This window comes from Struthio camelus, chromosome 1, assembly GCF_040807025.1.
Source record: "Struthio camelus isolate bStrCam1 chromosome 1, bStrCam1.hap1, whole genome shotgun sequence".
NCBI classification, from domain to species: Eukaryota; Metazoa; Chordata; class Aves; order Struthioniformes; family Struthionidae; genus Struthio; species Struthio camelus.
The window spans coordinates 50864140-50880813 of NC_090942.1; the positions used below are offsets into that span (position 1 = coordinate 50864140).

A 16674-nucleotide genomic window follows, 5' to 3' on the forward strand; every position below is an offset into this window, starting at 1 on the left:
CAGTGAGATGCTTGCTTAAGAGTGTTTCTGAATCACAGAGATGCATGGGAGTGGGCCCAAGATTAAATGAAATCATTCCATCTTTTTCTAAACCAGGGGGAAGAAAGAAGATTAGGCAGCTGCCAAACCTGGACTATGCTAAAAGCAAAGCTATATATGTCAGAATAATAAACACCCTGAAGGAGGGTTTGTCTCCCTTTGGCTGCAAGTCCATTGTCCTTCATTGATTGTTTTGGGTTGTTTTTTTTTTTTTTTGGATCTGTTTGAACAAATTGCTAATTTCCTGTATATTAATCTGGGGGAGAAAACTTGTCCTGCAAAGAAACATAAGCCTGATAGGAAGGGCAGGATGCATTATTTAACTTCCTTTTTGTTTCTCCCTGTCACTGTGATCCTTGGTCACACATGTAACCATCAGAGAAGATAACTCACAGGCTTCCCTGTATTCAAGCACTGGGCTGTCAGCCACCCTTTCTCCCAACAGCCAGGCTAACAGCTGTCACTTTTACATCAACGTTATCTTGAGAATGCTTCCCTACTTTTCTCAGACATAGCATCAAAACTATTCTCCATGTTTTTGTAACCTTGCTCCTATTTCATTAGCAATTTCATACCTCCTCACCTTCCTGCTCAGTCCGTCCAAGATGTTGCCTTGACCATGCTTGTCCTCTTTTTCCAGTCTGCTCAGGCTGCCAGCACAAATCTGCAATCTTTTCCTTGGAAATCAGCACCACGGTCTCACTCCTATTGCATCACGTTCAAATCCCTGGCTTTCAAATCTCCACCGGGCACATGTCTCCTCCTGCCATCCCTGCGTTCAAACTCTTAACTCACTCTTTGCTTCCATACTCCCTTCAGACCTGTCTCCCACAGGCATGCCCAACGTGGGACCCCTGTTCTGGGACGAGGCAGCCTCTCCCTTCATGTCCCTCCAAATAATCCTGGCCTTTCATCTCTCTCCTAACTCTCCATTCCTGTGCTATTTCATGTTTATCTCATGAGATATTTACCAGATAAATACATTAAACAGAAGATAGGAGATAAAAATTAGGTTGCTTTTTGGACAAATCAGATTATTGCTTGAGTAAAATTTCTCCAAACTTTCCACATAAATTTCACCATGCTTTGTTCCACATACATGGTAATCTCTTCAGTACAAGGATTGATTCTTTTATATGATTATTATATACCACAAAATCTTCAGCCTCTATATGAGCATGTCATTAGCATTATAAAACATAAATAATCAGCATTAGAAGAAAGAAAAGATGCAGCCTCAGTAATGGTCTAAGATTCAGGGGCTTGCAGTCAATTCAGGTTTTACCAGATCTAAAACCTCTGCATCCCTGGGCAAGTTACTTAATCTTTCCATGACTCCCTGTGAAAGAGCAACGTTGATGTTTCCCTGGGCTGCCTCTTCCGCCATCTCTCTCTTTTGCACGGTAAACTCCTCAGGGCAGAGTCCCCCTCATTGCACATATAATATCTGGCGCAAAGGAACCTCGATCTCACCTGGGCATTGGGTTTTAGCATATTATAAACACTTCATTAAGAGTTTGTTATTAATATAGCAGTTATTGGTAAAGCTGAAAAAAATGCTTTTCTTTCATTATTTTTCTCTCTCTCACAAGCACACAGGCACACACAAACCATACACACAGGCTTTCTTTGGCTGCCATCGCCACCACACACTGACCTTTGAAATATGGAAATAAAAGTGCTCAGAAATAAAGCTGGCAGCAACAGCAGTCTGACTGTCGTCATTTAGACTCTGAAACAAGTGGGGCCATAGTTTGCAAGCTGTCTTCATAACTACTTGAAGCAGTTGTCACTCTGGCTCTAGTTTGTTCATTACACCCCAAACAAACAGCTGATATTTGTTAAAGCACATAAGGCACTTTGTTGAGGCAGGGTTCTTTATTGTGAGGAACCCTGCAGCTGCAAGTCACATGCAGTTCATAGTATTTCCTGATTTCCTTTGCTTTATTTGCTACCCTGCATTCCCTTTACAGCAAGGCCTTTTTACCAGAGAGAGAGAGAGAGAGAAAAAAAAAAAATACAATAAGGTAAACATTAGCTAACATAAAGCTTGATAGGCTTAAGGTTTATGACCCAAATCTGGTTCCCATTAAACAAATACTTTTGCCTCAGTAAAGAATTCTTAGCATTAAGAAAGTCATTGCTGGAATTTGAAGCTGCTGCTGTACGGTGAAGGACTGCCACTTGCGGTGCAGCGCATCCCTCCCGCAGCAGTCCGAAGCAGGAGCGCTTGGACAGGAGCAATCTGCTTCGAGTCAGACAGATTCTGTAAAGGTCCTTTCTTTGCACCCTTAGTCCTAAAAACTGAGGTCCTGGCAAGGACGCTGCATAGGAACTGTCAGCTGGTGGATGGTCGTGATCTTCTCCGACGATAAACTGGGTGGCTGGATGGAAAAAGATCCGCTTTGGTTACCAGGGTGGGCAGGTCTCCCTGGCTGCTGACAGAGATGAAGGAAGGATTGGGGAAGGTGTGCAGAAAGTGGAGCTGCTTTCATCTGGGCTGTACGTGGTCTCAAGAGTGGTGGGGGAAAAATCCTATCCAGTACCCCTTTTTTCAAGCCTGTTCTGGCAACGTGATTTTGAAAGAATAAAGACAATAAATAAGCTCAGTGAGCCCAAGAGCTTGACACAGTCTTGTACAAGACTAAACTATTAAGTAATTTCTGGATGTGTGAAAAGATATCTCAGCCTGCTGAGTCTGAAAGAAATAATATAATTTTTTTTTTAGTAAAGGTACCGGTAGTGTATTTCCTTCTAGTGGAAACCCCTATTCCCTTTCCCATTAGTTGCGGAGAATTTTTATACGTGAAAAAATCCTATCTGGCAGTCTCTCAGATGATATGAAAGATATTATTGGTTGCCCTTGTTGGTGGGAAAGAGTCAGCTGAGGTATTGTTATTGCAGCTCTTTATAATGGACCAGCAAAGAGAGAAAATGTGATTTATTTCTATCTTGTTGACATGTAGCTCCAAGCTCACTGTTGTGGAAACACGAGCCCAGCACATAGTCTTGTCTGACACCTGCATGTCCAGCAAACTTGTACCAGAGATGAGCTATTCAAGACAGTACTTTTATGTACACAGCAATTGAGAAAAGATACACTCTTAGACTACTAGTTGGTCTTCCCATTAAACATGAGACCATGAGAAAGAAAGAAGAAAAGTGAGATGCAGGGAAGGGAGACACTGGGAGGTCTCACAGGTGGTGAGAGTAAGGCCATGTATCATTTAAGAACTTAAGCAAAGTCAGAGAGGGAGATGAAGACACCTGAGTTCTTCCCTCAGGAAAGGGATTGGGAAAGGAAAACTCAGTGGAGTGAGAGTGAGTAGAGGGTGCAACCTGTCAGGTACAGTCCAATTCTTTCCATTCAGTCATTTTTAGTCTTCTACTGAAAATTTATAAAAAGGCAATATGTAGAAGAAGTTAGCCTTTAATTATTTTCCTCATAATTTAGGCCTTTAATTTTTTTTATTCTCTTTTCCTGCATGGCAGCATCTATAGGCTGTTCTTGTTAGATCTAATCTTGTCTTTCTGTGCCTGTCTGTAGCTGGCTTTTAAACTTGGAATGTAAAAGGCAGAGTTAGACCTCTGCTATTTTGCAAAACACAGAGAAGAAGCCAGGAATCCAGAGGAGAAGGGAATGGACACCCCATAATCTCAGCGAGTACTTGCCTCATCTACCTCTTTTTAGGCATGTCATTCCTGGCCAGGGGTACTCCCATTCTCCATGTCTGGGCTCGGGTTACTTCCCAGATGGCAGCTCTTGGCTATGACAGTGCTATGACTGCAATCCGTTGCTCTGCATCGAGGCGAGCACCAGCACATGAAATCTCCCCCTTGCACAACCAGGCTTTCTGAGGAAGGAATGAGAGAAACGAGGCAAGAAGCAGAGCTGCTTGGACATTACTGAGCTGATGCTGCTGCAGATTCGCTGCCAGTGTCGTCAAGGGCAAACCGCTTCCTGCACCAAGGGCAGGGTGCTCTGATTCTACCTCAGCTGAAACAGATTTCCATTTTTACATGTGAAGGTAAGCTATGCCCAGCAGTAACCCCACTATAAGGATGCAGATCCAACAATAGCATCATGGAGCAAACTTGCAAAACTATTTTATTTCTTTGCTGCTTCCCTCCCAAACGAAAATGAATCATTTGTGGGAAGGATGGGGTACCAACATGGTGCTTCAGAGTATAACTTAAACTTGGTCATTTATACAGGGCATATGCATCCACTTGCATCCAGCCTGTGCTTCCTGGTTTAGCGATATGCATATATAAATTAAGTTTCGTTAGAGCTTTGGCAAACCTGGCTTTTTCAGACAAAGCTTTTCATACTACTTTCCCTGGCACACTTGCCAGTGAGCGCACCTGCTGAAATGATAACAAGAAGATTATAAGGAAAGGATGACCGAGTCGTAGTCTCATAATATACTCCTCCGAAAGTGCCCTCCTGAGAGCAGAAAAATTTTTCACTGGGAAATTTGAAAAGAAGAGACTGCAGCTGTCAAAAGTCAGAGAGGCCATGCCTGGAGTATAAAGGACTGCCAATTCACAGGACTGATCTGGGCACCGAATGGATGACCAGGCTGAATCTTCTATAGACAGTTTAAGATTTATTGATAAAAATCTCTGAGGGAATACTATGATAGTGTAGAAAGACGTATTAAAAGGTATAGCACAGCACTGTAAAAGGCTTATATATCTGGACTGGGAAGTCATCTTTCTAGTAAAGGCTGGCAAATATCTTTCCTTTCAGTAGACGTTTTCTTTATCTCACTTAGTAAACAGAAATGTCTTGGCCATACTGAGTCAAGTGCCACCAAGCCTGTTGCAACTGCTAGATAGACTGAGGTTAGTCATATATGAAAACTCAAAGTGCAAAGCTTCTTAATAAAACAATAATGCAACCACTATCTATTGAACTCTTAGTATCTGGTTTGCCATACCACAAATTACACTGTAGGAGACCAAGTTTGAGAAGCAAATATCTAACAAGGGAATTTTTGTTTTCCTCCTTTCCTCCTTTCCTTCTATTTCCTGAATGTATTCCATTATTTAAATATTCTACAAGATGGGCAGCATTCTCCCTCAATTTAAGCCCTAGTAAAACAGCATTAAAACAAGTGACAAGACTATCATTCAAAGGAGAGGGGTTACACTAGTGGCTTGTTACTTCATTTTAATGACAAAGATTGCATCTGACATTTAATACCTAACATCTTTCAAGAAATATAGTGAAGCGCTCCACCATTTTGACCTTTTCTTGGCTCTTTATTTCTGACTGGCCCATCCATTCCACTCTTTCCTAGGCATTATAGCCCTATCAATCAATGAAATAGAGATTACAGTCCACGGTGAAACAATACACATTTAAAGGAGGCAACATTAAGGTTTTTAGGCTACACATCTTCTATAGCCTAGAACAGTTACAAATGGATCATTAGAACCAAATTTTCTCCTTTTTTATTCTTCTCTAGCCTCTTAAAATAAATTTAAAAAATAATGAAAAGTCTTCAGGATTGTCAAAGATACTATGGTGGCAGTATCTAACAGTGTCCCTAGGTGACAGGTTTGCATTATCAGTAGATTTGGCATGACAAACCAAGGATATGCGTGGAATGGAGAGGCAGAGATTTTTGCTCATTTCTAGATCAACCCTTGTGCAGCAGTAGCTTTGTTTCTGTCTCTGTCTTTCTCTCTCTCTCTCTCTCTCTCCACCCTTTCTGTGTATATTTTGGGGGAAGAGCAGGTGAAATCTAAGTAACACTTTAAAAACTTCCACCTATAAAAAACAATGATCAGATAACACTTAGATCTTTAGTAGCACTTTTCAAATGCAGACCTTAAAACACTTCCAAAAAGTTGGAAGAGGTATTTTTAGATGTGTCCCATGTTCATCCCAGAGGTCACTGTAGACTCAGGAATAGAATCAAAGATTCCTAACGCCCAACTTTGTAGGCCTCATAGCAGAAAAAAAAAAAAACCTAAGTAGAAGTGCAGAGGTAAAGAAACACTTTTGAGCCTCTTGGAGGGTAACAGTAAGAAAATGGGGAACACTATAAAGCACTATCTGCATTCCTTTTATTCACTGTAGCTATAGTGTCTCACAAATGAAATAGTGATTTATATACTGCCATTGACAGCAATGATAAACAGATCAAGGAGTTTATGGCCACTAGTGACTGACATCAGCTCTGAATTATGCCCTGCAGTGACCCAAACTCTTAGTCATGTTATCAAAGCTATAGGGAAGTAACCCTTGAAGTTGCCATGTAGTTAACGCAATAGAAGCTCGTGTGCTGTTTAAGCAGCTCAGCAAACACAGTATATCACATTTGTACCAAGGAAAAGATAAAGAAGATATAAAAAGGGCAAACAGGAACTTGAAGGAGGGTGTTTTAAAGAACACGGAGAGAGAAAGAGAGAGATTGTGATTGAATGGAACTTGAAATCCCAAAGGCAAGACTGTCTCTGTAGCACTAATGCCACCATTTGAGCAATCTCACACCATTGCTTTCTAAAGAGCTGAGCAAGCATCACACGCCTTAATAAAAATTCCCACAAAAAGAAGCACACAAGTAATTTGCCACGTCTCTGTCATATAACGCATGAAAAGCCCGAACCAAAAAACTTCAATCTGAAATGAAAAAAAAAGAAACCCTACTCTTTTCATCATTGATGTACATGCCATGGGTACAGTTTTGCAGTGAAGGCTTTGGGAAGTATAAAATAATGCACATTCACTTTGAAAGGGCCCTTCTTTTATTTGCTTTGAAGTGTGATCATCTATTACATGTTGGGCTCAAATATCATCTGGGATTTAAGGAAGCAGAGTAAATCATATGGGCAGACACATTGCTCAGCTCTTTGCATTGCATGAGGGCTGGATGCAGTTATGATGAGGGGAGAGGAAAGGTGATCCTCTATTATTTACCATGGAGAGTTGAGGAAGGGGAAAGGGTTATTGCTTCTTAGCTCTCCCCATGCCAGTGAGTCTTTGCTGGTCTGATAGCACACTAGTCACAAGCCCTTCCAGCAAATGCCCATGCTGCTTACTTGTGGCTATCTCCCTTCTGGGCTAGGGACAGGGCTTGCTAAGATTTCTTTTTTTTTTAATTATAGTCTATCAAAAACATCTAGTTCTTCAAAATTGATCTGCTCATAGAAACTTGTTGGTTTGGATGAAATTTGCAGCAGGAAAAAATTATGGAGTTCAAGCTTGCATTTCTGATTAAAACCAAAAAGCTTTAGGTGGATCTCAATAGCCACAGATACTGGGCACTCAGCTAGGATCTTGGAGGCGTTAGCTCAAATACCGGCTCCAAAAACAGTCTTGAACACAAAGAACCAGAATACAAGCTAATCCTTGGTGGGGTGTTCTCTTTCCCTTATAATTCTCCACCAAATCAAACAAACAAAAAAAATATACAAAAGAAAACAAAAATAATTGGACAAAACCTTTTTTTATCCCAGTGAGGAATGGAAGAAAAAATCATGTTTGCGAAAAAGGTCGCAGGAGGAGAATTCCCAGCCCCATTTTAGAAAGTAAGAAATAGAAGCAGGTGGGAAAGCAGCTTTCCCAGAGCCTCACTGCAAGTTCGTGACAGATGCAGAGTCAGAAACTAGGAGCTTTTGCTAGTAATCACACCACAGGGCTCATTTGCCTGAGGAATATATTTACTGTTAGTCAACCCAGCATCTGCACCAAATCCACCCTTACAGAGCACTTACAACTTTCTTCAAGCTCTGTGCAGTGGCAGTACCAAATGTGGTTGCACTGCAGCTGGGAAAGCGATGGGGAAAGGGCTGCACCATGGTCATGCGGTTGCCATGTCAGGACTCATTCGCACCCTGGACTGATGCTGCTGAGGACGGTTTTGAAGGCTGCTGAGGTCCTCCTGCACCCTCATGCTTTCTGTCGCTGTTGTAACTAACTATTCCCCCTTCTGACGTCCCACAGGTCTTTTCAAATCTTACAGTGCCCATTTTGTTATTCCAGAAAATACTTATTTCTGGAAATTTGTCTCTTCCCATCTACCAGCTGGAAAACTGTTCATATGCCAATATTGGCTCCTGCACTTTTCCCCAGTTTGTCACTGGAGCTAAGAGTCTCTGATTTTAATGTTAGCTCTATACTGTATTTTATCTTTCTCTACATCTCTTTGTTTCCCACTCTTCTTTTTCCCTCTCTGGCATCTGCAGTTTTCCTTTCCCTTTCCTGCTTTGACTTGCGGTACTGACGGCTTAAACCTGAGGTGATCTTGTCCTGACTGAAAGGCACCCACCTCTCTGAAATTCATGTAACCCAGGAAGAACTGAGACATTCAGAAAAGTGTTAAAATTGAGCGACATTCTTTCTCTGATCTGAACTGAATTCTGAAGCTTTAAAAAGCATCAGTTATTAGAGAGAACAACGTACTGGCAAACCAGTATCTGATTTGAATTGATGGTGTCAGGAAAATCTGCAGATTCGAGGATTTGTTAAGAGCTATAGGTTATTCGTATTAACTTTGGATGAGCATTTTGGCAAATGTAGACAGTTTAGCAGTGCTCAATTTGTTCAATATCAGAAACAAAAAGATACTTAAACTGTACTTGATGAGAATTTTGAAAGTTGTTTGGGCAAAGGTATTTGATTATGATGAGATTCTGATATATTCGGCATGCCAGAATAGCACCTTATTCTTCTTTCCTTTCAGCACTACTCGTTGCTGTTGCTATCTGATTTCGGTGGCTGTTATGTGGCCTACTTGTGCACATTCTCACTAACGTGCTGGGTGCTTACTCACTCCTCAAGGTGAGGGCAAACTTCTTCTGAAGTTCCAGAAAACACCATCTGCCTTCAACTCCCAACCTTTTCTGACTTACTTCTCTCTTGCTCCTTGACCTCCAGGGCTATCTTTTCTTTTTTCTTTTTAATTGCTTGCTATTCCCCAGGATAATAATCTTAGTCCCTTCCATGCAATATTAAAGCTTCTCCTGACCTTTAGAGAGGTTCTGTTGTTTTCTTTTTCAATTAAAACTCTGCCCAAACAATGCTTTAACTTTGTTTTGTGAGGGATTTTTAATTGTTCGTGGTTGCTTTTGTATTTTTCTTGTTTTTCTGGTTTGTTTGGTTGAGTTGTTTGCTGTAGGTGTTTTTCAGAGTGGCACTTGGGTAAACAAAGCAATAGATGTTAGTGACATTCTTGTCATGAAAAATTTTTCTCAGAGGAAGGTTGATGTGATCTTCACTAAAGATGATAGGATTTAGTTTAAGTGTGAGGCACAAGCTAGCCTCAGCCTTCGATTAGAGATTCAGCTGATCTCCATGGGAATTTACGTGGTAATTGGATCTCCTGAGTCAAACACGTTTGGTCCCAGCTCTCACCTGTTTCACTCTGAGCTTCATGAACCACAAATATTGTGAATTTAAATATCCTCCACCTTTTTATGCCTCATATTCCCTGCATCTCAGGTACTTCAGCTCTGGGAGAAGCTTCCTGGGTGAGGGAGAGTCTCAGTGCTCAGGGAAAGGCAGCACACCTACCCTCATCCGAAGCAGGGATGGTAGGGAGCTTTCCCCAAAACGCCACATGGGAACGGATGCTGACCCTCCTCTGATCACTCCGACCACCACCACTAAGCAGACACGTCCCAAGGCAGGAGGCTGTCTCAGCTTTTGGGTGCTCATCTCTGCAGACCTCAAAATCTTGTAGCCTATAGACATTTTTATTTTTATTTTTTTTAAGCATAATGCATGTGAAACACTCCAAGGCTTGACAACACTCAGCCTTCAGGATCATGCCTGAGAATGCACCTAAGCATAAATTATTGCACAAGAATTCAAGCCCTATCTGGTCTTCTTGCTTAATAAAATTAACATTGTGATGTGAACCAATATGTCTTGAAGTAAAATTACACTTTTTTCAAGAGTTCAATTGAAAGGAAAAAAAAATAAACCCAGGTTTTTATGATAGAGGCAAAATATAACGCTCTTTCATCTCAAGACTTTTTCTTTTTTACAAGCCAGCAACTTAGTTGCTTTTGATTCTGTAAGTAATGTGAGAAGGCTTTTTATACATACTCTGAGTCATTTCACCATTCAGAAGGAAAGCAAAACCAGAAAGCTGCATGTGTTCCCGAATTTTATTTTTAATGAAAAATACCTTTTTCTCCAGTTTCTTGGAATGTCAGCACTGAAAGGAATAGTGCAATGCTCTGAAGAAAGTACGTAGAAAGAAACTTTTCTGTCACCCTCTCCTTCAGAGTTCCTGAAATAAAAGAGTAAGGAGTTTTTCAGTGCTGTCTTGGTGACAAACCTGCTCATCTTCTTTCAAAATATGTACAAATACACATCAGCACATAAAGCAAACCCCAAGCCTAAGATCATAATGATAAGGAGTATGAGGAAGACTGTACTAAGATTTACAGCCATGCAACATCATTCAGACTGATACGAAGGCCTGAGGGTTAAAGGTGGTAAAGCACTTGTAGTAGTCAGCTTATTTACTCTTTTATGCCTGTAGGTATGTGGAGAAGCTGGCCTCTTACTGGAGAGGTCAGCCTGTCACAAAGTCCAAGCATTCAGCCTTCTGCAGCTCAAGAGGTTGCATCAGCTACACAGAAACAAGCCACAGATCAAGAAAATACTTTTCCATAGGTGCAACTTATAACTAACGTTATAGAACTTAAATCCTTTATAAATTAAAGCTGGTTTTAAGTATTCAGCTATGCTATGGAATGGATGCAATTTATTCCTAGTCTAAAATTCCAAATGCATATACGTAGTCTATTTTCTTTAATTCATCAGTTAAGTGATGCTCTCTATCCCTCAGAAAAACAGTGATTACACTGTTCATACAAATTCTTGTCAAGACAGTAAGACTACTTAAAGGGGTCTGTGTGATGGTTAATACACTAAGCCCATGAATGGTGTCATGGAGATTATTTTGCGAGTGTGCAAAACCTCCCTGCCATACAAGAAAAAGTTTGAATCTAAATGCAGATATTTATCATGGAAGCCCCAAGGAGCCACAGTATAATAACTGTTGGGAAACACAGAATGAAAAGAAGTAGAGGCCTAAAAGTCTAAAAGTGCAACTGAAAGAAGTAAAAAAAAAAAAAAAGCAAGGGTAGCCTTTTGTCAACCTCATATGTACGAGAATAAAAAAGCAGATTTGAATCAAAATCAAAGACAGAGAAACTCCTGGATCTGCTCTCTACATGCCTTTGAACTGGCCTAAGCATGCCTCAGTCTAGTCTGGGAAACGTGCATGCACTAGTTTGAGGATTTCACAATTATGACAACTAAGCAGCCTTTAGTTTGTGTATTTTGCTTAGTTAAATGTAGCACCCCACACACACCTTGTCAAAAAGGTTTTGATCGAGTCCTTATGTACTTTCAAAAGGCGAGTAGACAGGCAGAGAGACACTGACTGTTTTAGCTCTCCAACCAACACACTGGGAGAGCAAACTTACTTTCTTCAGGATGCTGCTTGTTAATTAGATTCTTTCCAGTGTGAACTATACAAGAGGATCTTCACGCGGGCTTTGCGCAAGGGCAGGAACCCCCTTAGGCAGGCCCAGTGAAAGGTCTTGGGCAACGTTCACAAAAGAGGCCAAGGTTGTTATCTTCCGTACTTTCTCTTTTCCGCATACACAGCATCCACCCTTGGGGCTGGGGGCAGAAGAGCAACAGGGCAATGCAGCTATCCCAGATTGCTAAAACAAAATGGAAATAAATGGCCAAAGTTCCACAATGGGGAAGAGTATGGTGGGAATAACTTGGAAAAAGTCAAAAACCTCGGACAGAGTAAAGAAAAGAATTAGGTCACTGACTCTAAGCCAGGAAAAAATACACACAAGAGGAAATTAGAACAGCAGAAGTATTTCATATTAGCTCATCCAAAGATTTAACGTGCACGGGCAGCGGTATGTTCTGTCTTCTGGAAAACTATTGTGGGCAGGAAAGATTTTTAGGAATTCTATGCCATCTCCACAATCTAACCAGTACTACCCAACAAATTACATATGTGGCTGTATACATATGACATGAGATATCCTTTAAGCCTGAAAACCAAATGCTGGAGTCACTCTAATAAGAAACAGCACAAAGCATGTTTGTTAACCCTTTGTATACTGTACATTTCACACACATTATCAGAACATCATCAAGGCTACAAAGAAGCACCCAACATTATTTTTCTCCCCAGTGCGGATGTGTGTATTTAAACAAATTGTTTACATTTTCCCTTATTAAAGTCCCTACCTCAGCAGCTAGAATGGAGTTGTAAGGCTTCATTTTTTGCAGAAGTTGGATCCAGGTGCATGAAGGATAATAAATGATTTAGGATAGTCATCACAGAATTATGAAAGGCAAACCGCATTTGTCCAACCTCATTGCCTCCTATGATGAAAGATTGACTTTGTGAATGAAGGGAGAGCAGTAAATATCATTTACCTTGATTTCAGCAAGGCTTTTGACACAGTCTTCGGTATTATCCTTATAGCCAAGCTGAAGACATATGAACTAGATATCTGGAAAACAAGGAGGGTGAAAAAACTGGCTGGGCTATTGGGCTCAAAGGGTTGCAGTCAGTGGTTTGAAGTATAGCAGGTGGCCAGTTATGAGTGTGTTCCTCCAGTTAATACTTTCATCAATAATCTGGGAGATGTGACAGAAGGCACCCTGAGCAGCCTCATGGATGACATCAAACTAGGGGACAGCAATTGACTTTAGAGAGCAAGGCTGACATTCAGAGAGACCCAGATAATCTGGAGAAATGGACTGCAGGAAGCCGAACAAAGGCAAACACAAAGTCCTGCACCTGGGATGAAATAACCTCAGGCAACAGCAGGTCTGGGAACTGACTGGCTGGATAGCAGCTCTGGAAAAAACATTTGGAGGGTCATCACGGACGACCTGTTGAACATGAATGAGCAGGTTGTTATTGCATCAATGAATGCTAACTATGTATAGCAAGAAGATAACCAGCAGGTCAAAAGCAGTGATTGCTTTCCTCCTGATGAGGCCTTATCTGCCACATTCTGCATAGTTTTGGGCCCCTCCATACAAGACAAACTGGAGACAGTCCTGTAGAGGGCCAGTAAGAGCATTATGGATCTAAAACATACAACAGGAAAGGCTAAAGGAATTGCATTTATTTAGCTAGAGAAAAGAGGACTAAGGCGACTGTCTTTTACCACCTAAAAGGATTCACAAAGATGGAGTCAGACATTTCTCAGAGGTGAAAGGACAAAAGGCAAAAAAAAAAAAAACTGGGGGGAGAGGCTAACACACCAGAAGACTGTGCTGCCATTCAGAGGGACCTGGACAGGCTGGAGAGCTGGGCGGAGAGGAACCTCATGAAGTTCAACAAAGGCAAGTGCAAGGTCCTGCACCTAGGCAGGAATAATCCCATGCACCAGTACAGGCTGGGGGTTGACCTGCTGGAAAGTAGCTCTGCCGAGAAGGACCTGGGAGTGCTGGTGGACAAGTTAAACATGAGCCAGCAGTGTGCCCTTGTGGCCAAGAAGGCCAATGGGATCCTGGGGTGCATTAGGCAGAGTGTTGCCAGCAGGTTGAGGGAGGTGATCCTGCCCCTCTACTCAGCCCCGAGGAGGCCTCACCTGGACTACTGTGTCCAGTTCTGGGCTCCCCAGGACAAGAGAGACATGGCGCTACTGGAGAGAGTCCAGCGGAGGGCTACCAAGATGATTAGAGGGCTGGAGCACCTCTCCTATGAAGAAAGGCTGCAAGAGCTGGGCCTGTTCAGCCTGGAGAAGAGAAGATTGAGAGGGGATCTCATCAACATGTACAAGTATCTGAAGGGGGAGTGTCATGGGGCCAGACTCTTCTCCGTGGTGCCCAGCAACAAGACAAGAGGCAACGGACAGAAACTGAAACACAGGCAGTTCCATCTGAACATGAGGAAAAACTTCTTCACTGTGAGGGTGACAGAGCATTGGAACAGGTTGCCCAGAGAGGTAGTGGAGTCTCCTTCGCTGGAGATATTCAAAAGCCGTCTGGATGTGATCCTGGGCAATATGCTCTAGAGGTCCCTGCTTGAGCAGGGAGGTTGGACTAGATGAGGTCCCTCCAGAGGTCCCTTCCAACCTAAACGATTCTGTGATTCTGTGATTCTGTGACAGTCACACTTTTCAGAAAGGGATATTTCAGTAGGAACTAAGAAAAAAAAGTTCTTCACCGTGAAAGCAAAGAAACACTGTAAGAGGGGCTCAGAGAAGTAGTAGGATCTCCATCCTTGGAGATTCAAAGAACCCACCTGGATGAAACCCTGAGCAACTTGACTTGACTTACGAAGTTAGCCCTGCTCTGAGTGGAAAGTTGATGAGTCCCAGAGGTCCCTTCTAATCTAAAATTTTCTATAGCTCTATGATTCAAAATAGCATGTACATGAAGAGCCTAAAGCCTTTATGGCACATGAACTCAGCCTCTCTGTCCTGACTATTGTACAGTCTAGGCACACTCTGCCAAAACTTAGTATGTAGTGGTGGTGGGAATGTCCATGCTTTGGAAAAAAAAAAAAAAAAGCACCTACCAAATGGCTGTGACACTTCAAAAGCACTTCAAATCCACAACTCCTACCTTCCAGGAAATGTTCTAATCCCTGAACAATTCATCCCAGTTCACAAGAGAGTTGCGGTGCAATTTTTTTTCTGAAGCCTCTTTTGTAGCAAGCCAACATACACAAAGAAAAATAAGAATTATATTGCCGAAAGGAGAACAAGCAAGTAGGGACTGAGTCCATAGCCAATTGATTAAGGCATTACAGTAGGTAAAAAAGAACTGGCAACCACCAGAGAAGGGAAAGTCCAGAAGGTCTGTGCTCTCCAGCTCATTCACACGCTTTACATATGAGAATCATCAGCTAAGTGGTTCAGGGAGAACCAAAAAGACCAAGGTCTTCTCTTCCAGTTGAGATTATTTTTGCATCTGCTCTGCAATGATTAAGGCAAGAAATAATAAGGGAAAGAAACTGAGAACTTATGCTGAAGAGACTGGAGAACTGAACACTATCCCTTTTTCCACCACAGATTGTCCATGTGATGCAATGTGAATCGCTCAAACCAACATTTCACAGGCAGTGAGCCATAAGCTGAGTCCCTTGCTTGACACCCTGAGATCTAATGCAGAGAACACTGGTACACTTCCAAATGTAAGTGGAGCCAGTGCAAACTGTGTTTTGAATATACAGGGTACAGCTATTTAATCTTCCCAGGCCCATTCACTGCTCCAGGGACCAACTGTGTCCATACCATTGGAATGCTTCTGTCCATACCATTAAAACCAACCTCTGAAAGACCATAAAGTTCTCCGCAGTGTCTATCGAAAATAGTTCCTGGCCTGGATTGGCTCCTCAACTGTACTCAGGAATTGCCGGTGAGGAATTGGCACGAGCCAAAACCATATCAGGAAATTTTTTAACAATTCAGAGCAGGGTTTGAATGATTGCCAGTGCATAAAGCTTAGAGCTACATGTGGAACAATGAGAGAAAGTAAGATATTGATTATGACGTAAATGCTGTTCTCCTAGCTTAGTAAGCATAGCTTTCCTGTGCTACTCTCTCAAATTAGTCCTTCAGATCTTTCCTCCTTCCTTTCTTTCCTGAGCTGTTGAGTAGGATATACAAGATATACAATATATACAAGATAGGATCTTGGTGCACTGTTGATGATCAAAATGAATGAGATTGCCACCGTTTCCATTAACCCTGCTGCCTGTGTTCTTTATCTTTTGTGGCATTTTAAACTTATATTCCAAACTCTGTGTAAGGATTCACTTGATCTTGTATTTTATTGCATGAGATCCAGTAGGGGCGCAACCCAGGCTGTAACTGCTTTGTACACTGGTAATAAAGATTGAAAAAAGTGATAACAATGTTTTTGAATGAGCACGTTTGTTTTTAAGACAATTTCATTGCTTTAAATTATTCATTTCCTAAATTTAAACTTGGCTTTGTCTGTCAGTTCAGGAAGTCTGACTTGAAAATATTCAATGCTGATTTAGATCATCAGATAGGAAACATCTTGCAATTCCCCTTTTTCAGGGCTATAGTTCTGAATAGTGATTAGGGCATCTCTACAATGTCTCTAATTTGTACCATTTAAGTAAAAACTCCTTGAGGTAAAAGGAGAGGTCCAGACACACCAGCTTATGAATGTCAGGCTAACAGTTCACAAGTCTTTATACTATGTCTAGTTTTTCCCAGAAAATATTCTTGGAGCTGGTACAGGCCCTGCTACAACAGAGTAACTTAAGACTGCCTTATGTCAGCTTTTGCTAACCTGCAATGAGTAAGCTGGCAGGCCAAATATATGTTGAATAAAAGGGAGCCATTTCTCAAAAAAAGTTGTTTTGACTGTAACTGTAGATCTGTCAAAACTTAGGCATTGAGCACCCCTGCTCCAGCTCCACAGTTTTACATACCAGCAGGGAGGCCTGAGCAAAGACCAAACACACAGATCCCCAATGCCTGATGTGCCAGAGGGGGAGAGAAACCATAGAAGCTTCACCCAGCCAGAAATGCCCCATTCTGACAGAGGAACCTTTCATGTAGATAGAATAATGGAATATCCTCTTGTGGTGGAAAAAGTGTCAACTATTTTTGCAAAAAGGAATTTCAAAAAAAGGT

The 16674-nt window shown here is 41.7% G+C and overlaps 1 long non-coding RNA gene across 1 annotated transcript in view; it reads right to left on the minus strand.

Annotated features, from left to right (window-relative positions):
• The window catches only part of LOC138066686 (uncharacterized), a 38864-nt gene that overhangs the window by 9873 nt on the left and 12317 nt on the right, over positions 1-16674 (minus strand). Inside the window, exon 2 of the long non-coding RNA XR_011140060.1 lies at positions 10185-10289. This is a non-coding gene — a long non-coding RNA (uncharacterized lncRNA). The remainder of the gene's footprint in view (positions 1-10184; positions 10290-16674) is intronic.